At 31.3% G+C, this 8,484-nt stretch overlaps 1 pseudogene; it reads right to left on the bottom strand.

Moving 5' to 3' along the window:
* Positions 1 to 5,032: 5,032 nt before the first annotated feature.
* On the bottom strand, positions 5,033 to 6,079 carry LOC117215099 (annotated as a pseudogene).
* Positions 6,080 to 8,484: the final 2,405 nt, after the last annotated feature.

The following is an 8,484-nucleotide window of genomic DNA, read 5'->3' on the forward strand; positions in this document are numbered from 1 at the left end:
GGGTTAACAGGGAAAGTAGGTTTTCCTCGCGTCTGCTATGTTGCGTTAGCAACTTTCTCACGAGGGCGGCTAAAACCCTTCCTGGTCCACCAACCGTCTTATTATCCAATCGGAGAAAGATGTCTACTACCCTCACTTCCTTAACAAAAATTATCATCAACAAGTCCGATAGTCCCGTGTCCTTAGACACACCCATCCCTAGCTTTCCCCAGACACAGTATCGTCAGTAAAACTTCACTTATTCCGTATCCTTAGAATAGTCAACATATCTTTACCGGTCTCTATCCTTATAACAGTCGCGTACTTAACGTATCAGTGTAACTAGGTTTTACATAAGGTGATTGGAGTGAATTGTGATTTGTGTGTGTTAATTCAGTGTGTATTTCATTGTGATTGCTGAATTCATAATAAAGATTAATGAAAACAAAATTAATAGTTGTGTTACGACTCAGCTATTTTATTTTATCGTCTAACCCTCAAGTTTACGTGACATTTGCATTGTTCTTTTGTGATCTTTGCTTACAATCTTTGGTTCATTTACTAACTAAACATACGGTTTTCTTATTGCTATAATTTAATTTTCTACGGTGGTTAGCCACCAATATTTATCTTTATTGTCTTTGAGTGTCTCACTTAAATCTACGGTTGACAATTTATACATAAGTCTTATATCGCTATCCTTATGGTCTATGTCGCTATCGTACAGTATTTTTTATTATTACGTTTCTGCTGTAGTGATAGAATAATGCTAAGTTATTATTGTTTTGGATTAATTTCACGCTATCTAAACAGGTGAAGGATTCCGGGGGGAAATAACCTGTTTTTTGAACGTGTTTATGGTATAACGGGTTTGACTATAGATTGTGGGCGACGATGAAGTTTATGATTATTTTGTGTATCTTTGACCAGTGGTCTGACTAATTTAAGAATGAAGAATCGATATGGATTAATTTGGGCTCTTCGTATAGCTTGTGATTTGCTATATTTGCTAAATTTCAATTCTGGCAATCTATATATTCCTAAACATGCTGTGATGTATTTTCTTTCAATGATTCTTAATTTTTCCGTGGCGTTGACACTTACATTGAAACAGATTTAACGACCATACATTAGAATGGTTGGTCTAATTAGTGTTTTGTAGCAGTGAAGTTTTATTGATCTGTGCGAATCTTTCGAGTAAGGTAGTCTTATGAGGTATAAGAAGAACTTATCTGCTTTCTATAACTGTGTCTTTATGTTGTCGTTGTGATTTAACCCGAAGTTTAGATGGACTCCGAAGCATCTAACTTTGTTTGCATCGGAAAATTTTCCGTTGATATTTTCTGTTGTATGGAAGAATATTTTCGAATTTATTCTCACGTCGTACTTTGCTTTTGAAGTTTTTGAAATATATGGACTGAACGAGATTGTTTCACATTTATGGGTGTAGATTCTTAGCTTCCGTGTTGGAAAGCGTAATTTTTTACTTTCTTGACTAGGTCTTGCAGCTGGATTTTTATTTGTCAGGGTTTATTGTTTCTTGTTTTATTGTTTATTAACATATCATTTACGAATGCTATTGCTGATTTATTATTTTGATTGCCGTTCTTGTTCATGCCATACATTTATAATAGGACACTAAACATGGATATTGAACAGGATAGGCCGGTTTACCGTGTCTTACTGTAGATCTCGATGCGTTTGGTCCTTTTGCTTGATCCCTCTGAGAGGTAGAAGTATCTATCATTTTCTTTTTAATTTTTCCTTTATTAAACGTTCTTATTTGTTTCTACAAATACTTACATTTTTGTATCATTTGCTAATTACTATAGCATGTGAATTTCTGTGCTATTACCCATAATAAAAAAAAACCAAATAAAATAAGGAAGGTTTTTAACGTTTTAATTAGAATGTATGGGTGTGTGATTTGTTAATAATTGAGGATGAGTAAGGATAACTATTATCATTATTATTATCATTATTCTTATCATTATCATTATCATTATCATCATCATCACCATCATCATCATCATCATTATTATTATTATTATTATTATTATTATTATTATTATTTTCTGTGTCCCTTGGTTCTCCTGTTATTTCTCATTCTTCTATTACGTGTCTCAGGTCTTCTTCTTTCTTTTTACATAGCTTGCATCTTTTTTCTCCCTCTTCTTTCCAGTATTCCCTTGATTTAGTCTCGTTTCCACATCTGAATCTTGCTAATATTTTTCTGTCCTTCCACTTCATCCTCCCTTCTAAGTATTTTGCTAACTCTTCTTTGGCGATTTTTCTATAATGTTTGTCATATTTTGATTCCCTTATCCTTTCCCCCCTCTCTTCTGCTTCTCTCTTTCTCCTTTCTTCTATAATTTGGTCTAGTGTCGTCTTTTCTTGCTCTTCTCTTACTTCCATCTGTGTCCCTCCATTTCTCATCCTTTCTAGTCCCTTCTTTCTCTCTCTTGCTCTTTTCCGTTATTGGCCATTTCCCCAGTTTCTCTCTCTTTCCTTTATGCACTTCTTTACTAGTTCCTTTTTTGACTCTATGGCTTTCCCTTCATACCTTGCTGCTCTTCCTAATACTTTTTCTTTGATTTCTGTTAGCTTACATTCTTCTATCGATATATAATTCGGTGTTGTCATATCTAAACCTAAGCTCCATTTCACATATCTTCTTTGTATTCTATCCAGCCTTTCTTCCATGTTCCAGCCTCATACCTATGCTCCAAACAGCGCCACGTTCCAAACATCTTCATTCTCCTCTTGTTGTCCTGTTTGGAAATTTTTTCTTCCACGCTCCATGTTTTCTTCATTGCTATTCTTGCTCTCTTTTTCCTGTCTTCTATGTGTTTCTCATCACTACCGTTTTTTCAGTAGTATGTACCCTAGGTATCTTATCTCGTCCACTTCTTCTAATTCTCGTTCTCCCCATTTCCATTTTCTTTGTCTCCTCTTGTTCTTTCGTTTTTTTCGAAAACTACACTCTTGGCCTTTTTCGTGCTCAGTTCCAATTCGGTTTCCTTTAAAAATATTTCGAATCTCTTTAGCATTTCCTTTAGCTTCTCCTCTCTATCAGCCATCAGCACAATATCGTCTGCATATGTCAATGACCATACCTTTCTTTCTCCTGCCACTATGCCCCCCCCGACTTGTCCTTTCCTTAATTCTTCTTCCAGCCCCGCCACGTAGATGTTAAATAGGGCTCAACGGGCATCCTTGTCTGACTCCCCTCACTGTCCAAAATTCTTTTGTGTTGTTATTCTTGATTCTTACCACATTCTTTGTTTCTACGTATATCTCTTTATTCCTTCTGGTTAAGTTTTCGTTAATCCCCATTTTTCTCATTTTCTCCTCCAATTTCTTTCTGTTTAGCCTGTCGAACGCCGCTTTTAAGTCCGCAAAGCAGGCATGTAGTTTTTCTTTTTCTCTACTCAACTGTTTGTCTATGATATGGTTTATCACAAATACCGCGTCTTTCTTTTCTGAATCCGAATTGGCTCTCTTTCAGTTTGTTTTCAATCTCTGCCTTCAGTCGTTCGTGCAGTATCCCTGCACAGATCTTGTATGCTGTATCCATTAATGTTACTTTTCTGTAACCCTTCCCTACTCTCTTGTCCCTCTTTTTATATATCGGACATATTTGCTCCTTTTTTCCAATCTTCTGATATCCCCACCCCATTCCATATTTTCCTTAACAGAGCCCATAACGCTTCACCCACTTCCTTCGGTGCATACTTCTCCTTCAAGTTTCTTAGTTTGTATATCACCTCTTCCTTCTCTATATATTATCTTCTCTCTCATCCATTATTTTCTCTTCTGCTCGATGCTCCTCTTTTTTCCTGCCCTCTTTGTGCTCTGTTCCTTCTAAAATTTCCATAAAATGATTTTTCCACTCTTCCTCGCTTATTTCATACAATCTTCATCTATATTTTCTCTTCTTCTTCTGTATTTATTTATGTATTTCCACGCTTCTTGTTCTGTTTTGATCTTCTTGATTTTCACCATTTCTTCTTCTTCGTATCTTTCCTTTCTTTGTTTGCACCTCTATTTGAATGCCTTTTTTCCTCCATAAGAGCTTCTCCACTGTATTTTCCTTTCATAAACTTTGTCACCTTCCTTCTCATCTCTCTTTTACTCTCTTTTCCTCTCTTTCTATTCCTTATCTTTACTTTCTTCTTTTGCATTGCTTCGTTTATCTTCTTGTTGATTTCTGTCCACATTTCCGCTACTGTTCTTTCGTTGCAGGTCCAGTCTTTACATTCGTCCAAGTATTTTTCCACACTTTTGTTTGTCCATTCCCTCTTCTCCTTCTCTTCTTCTTCCTTTTCCTCATTTTTTTTGTAATTCCGCGCCCCCCCCCCCTATTTCTATTTCTAACGGCATGTGGCCTGACTCTGTTCTTTTTCCTATTTTCATGTAAATTATTTCTTCTGTCGCCTCCTGATTGCCAATCACATAGTCTATTACTGAGTTTCCTCTCTCGCCAATATAGGTCCGCTCCTCTCCTTCTTTATCGCTGCCATTGATTATCTTTAGCAGTGTTCTTCCTTCCGCGTTTATTGTCTTGTCTTTTGATCGTCTGTTTTTTTCTTTCCCTACGTCCTCGTTTATCGACCCTCCCTCTTCTCCCGTTCTTGCGTTCCAGTCTCCGCCGATGATCACCACTTCCTCTTCTCTTCCGTCTACTCTTTCCTCTATTTTTTTCCATGTCCCTTATGTATCTTGATTATAAACCATCATTATCCTATACGTCTTGTAATTGTATATTATTTTTCTTCCAACTATATTATCACTAATTCCTTTATATCCTATTTCTCTTAGGTTTTTATTTATACCCGTTGTTATTCTTCCCTTTGCTCTTCCTTTTTTCCTTACTGTCATTGCTGCCCTGCATTTCCAGTCGAATTCTTTGGGTAGTCTATATTTTAACTTTTCTCTTTTGTCCTTACTTATTAGCCCTGCTACATTTCAGAAGCACGTTTTCATCCCCATTGTAGTCCCCCCTCCTGTTCCTCTTTTTTCATTTTCCTTCCCCCCTCTTTCTTTCTTCCTCCAGCCTCTCTTCGTTTTCGTTCCACCTGTACCATTTGTTCTCTATTGTTAGTTTCTTGTATCCTGTCCTTACATATTCGCCTTGTTCCATTCTTTCTCTGGCTACCCTTCTTATGTGTTGCTTCCCATCCCTTTCTTTTTTTGTCAGATCATCGTCCATGTATACACCCTTTTCCCATTTGCTTTTCTCCTTCATTATCCTTATTTTTTCCTCCATTGATTTCATCGTTGCCACTATTATTGTGTTCTTGCCCCCCCCACCCCACCTTTATCATATGTGCTTTTTCTACTTCTGCCCCTATCCTCATTTTTTCGTTTATGAACTCCTTTACTGTCTCTTCATTGCTTCCTTCGTTCCAGTCCACTCCCTTGATTACTATGTTTCTTCTTCTTTCCTCTCTCTCTGCCCTGTCCTGATCCTCTCCAATTCTTCTGATTCTACCCAATAATTCTTTCTTTTCCCATTCCCACTCTCCTTTCTCTCTGTCTGTCTCTCTTTCCCTTCTTTCCCTTTCCTCTTTCATTTCTCTCTTCAGCTCCTCCACTTGCTTTTCCAATATACATATATTTTATTTCCTCGATCATTGCCTCGAATCCTCTTTCCATTTTCTCTATTTTTTCCACCACTGCCTCCATTACTTTCTCTCTGGCTGGTGTCTCTTTTTCTGTCGAACTGTATTTGTCCAGTGTATTTTTGAAGACTGCTTTACCAGTACTCCTTGGTCTTCCCCTGTTTGTCGCCATCTGCCGTTTCCCTACCTTACTTTGTTTTGCCGCGCTTCTAGCCTCCTAACCTCTTCTTTTCTAGTTTTTCTTATTTGTAGCTTTCTCTCGTTCTTGTCTCCTTTTTCGCTTTTCTTTTGCCTTCTCCTTGTATGCTCACTCTTTATTTTCCCTTCTTCATGCCTCTTTATGCTTCCTGTTCCTTTTTCCCTTCACACTTCACTTTTTCCCCAGAGATCTCCGTCCGTGTGTTACCCTCGGCCCGAACCGAACCGAAAGCCCAAGTAAGGATTACTATTTTTGGCAAGCGAGTTTATGTAATTGTCCATTTTGTCATGATATGCTTTAGAGAATTTTGTGTGCACTTGGTATCGATGTTAGTATAGTTGATTGGAAGGTTTCTGTTTTCTTCATATTTGATTTGGCAACCATGCCCCATTTTTGTAGTTCATAAGACCAGGTTGCATATGTCCGATTTAGATTTTCTTGCTACGAGCTACATGGAATTTCTGATTAGATGTAAGTGTTTAGTTTTTTCTTGTATGTGTTTCTTCCAGTTCAACTTATGACCCAGATGTAACTCATATCAAATTTAATTTATATATATATATATCTATAAATATATATATATATAAATATTTTAAAATTTAAATACACATATATTTATATATATATATATTTAATATATTTAAATACACACACAAATCTACTTATTTATATTTATATATATATATATATATATATATATATATATATATATATATAAACACAAACTTACTAATAATATTAATATATTTATATAAATACATACAAATTTATTAATATACACACATATTTAAATATATATATAAAATACACACACACACATATTTAAATATAATTTTTAAAATAAAATTAATTTTTAAATTAATAATACTAATTAAAAATCAATAAATAAATATTAAATAATTTATTTATATGTATATATATAAATTTAATAAAAATTAATTTTTTAATTATTTAAATTTATATAAACAAACTTTTATATATTTAAATATAATAATTAAAAACTTAATCTATATATATATACATATATATATACATATATACATATAAATTTTTATAATTTTTAAATTAATAATAATTTATTATAAAAAATTTTTATTAAAAATTAAATATTTTTTTAAATACAAATTAAAATACAATTAAAACAATTAATTCTTTTATTAAATAAATATATATTAAATATATCAAAATTAATACTAATAATTCAATTCAACATATTATTATTAATTTATCATATCGAATTCGAGGTAAAACTCCTCGAATTATAATTAATAAAATTAAATGAAATAAATAAACTAAAATAAAACTAAATGATCATCAATTTAATCCAAAAAACATTATTGTTAATAATAATCTTATAAATATAACATTTAAATATTCAGATAAAAAAAATTAATACAAATAATCTTCTATAATATTCAACATTAAATCCAGAAACTAATTCTGATTCACCTTCAATTAAATCAAATGGAACTCGATTTAAATCAATTAATGATCTTATAATAAAAATAATATATAAAGGATATATAAAAAAAAAAAAATATACATTATATTGAAATTTTATAAATATAAATAAAGAATAATTCTCAATTAAAATTATTAGTAAAAAAAAACCAAAAATAATAAAATTTCAAATGAAATTATTTGAGAAACTGAACGTAATGAACCTAAAATTGAATAATTACATAAAGACACTCAACCAATTATTATAATTGGATAAACCATTAATCTCAAAATTAATATTAAAAAAATAATTCTATAATCAATAAAAAGAAAAGAATATATTCAAGGATAAATAAATCATAATATTAATGATAAAAAAAATATAATTATTGGACTATATAAATATAAATTATTAAAATTAAAAAAAAATTCCTTTGATATCAATTTTAAAGCATCTCTAAAAGGTTGAAATAAACCTTTAATTATTAATTTATTTGGACCTTTTCGTAATTGAATATAACCTAATATTTTACGCTCAAATAAAGTTAAAAAAGCCACTCTAATCAAAATTATAAATATTATTAATAAAAAATTAAAAAAAATTATTATATATTATAATTTTATTATAATTTATTTAAATTCTAAATTTAATGCACTAATTTGCTAATATAATCAAAATTATTAATTGAAATTAATAATATAATTTAATTAAAAATTATAGTCCTTTCGTACAAATAATTTATTTATTTTTATAGATAGAAACCAATCTGACTCACGTCGATTTGAACTCAAATCATGTAAGATTTTAAAAGTCGAACAGACTTAATTATTAAACTTCTGCATTTAAAATTTATCTTAATTCAACATCGAGGTCGCAATCATCTTTATTAATATGATCTTTAAAAAGATATTACGCTGTTATCCCTAAGGTAATTTATTCTTTTAATTTATAATACAAGATCATTAATTATTCTTTAATTAAAGTTTATATTTAAAATAAAGTTTTATAAATTTACTGATCCTCCCAATTAAATATTTATATTTAAAAAATTTAAAATCTAATATATATAAATATAAAAATCATATAGGATCTTATCGTCCCATAAATATATTTTAGCATTTTTACTAAAAATTTAAATTAATTATATATATATGAGACAGTATATATCTCATTAATTCTTTCATTCTAGTTTTTAATTAAAAAACAATTGATTATGCTACCTTTGTACAGTCAATTATACT

This window comes from Bombus bifarius, unplaced genomic scaffold (genome assembly GCF_011952205.1).
Source record: "Bombus bifarius isolate JDL3187 unplaced genomic scaffold, Bbif_JDL3187 scf7180000009347_frag, whole genome shotgun sequence".
Taxonomy (NCBI): Eukaryota; Metazoa; Arthropoda; class Insecta; order Hymenoptera; family Apidae; genus Bombus; species Bombus bifarius.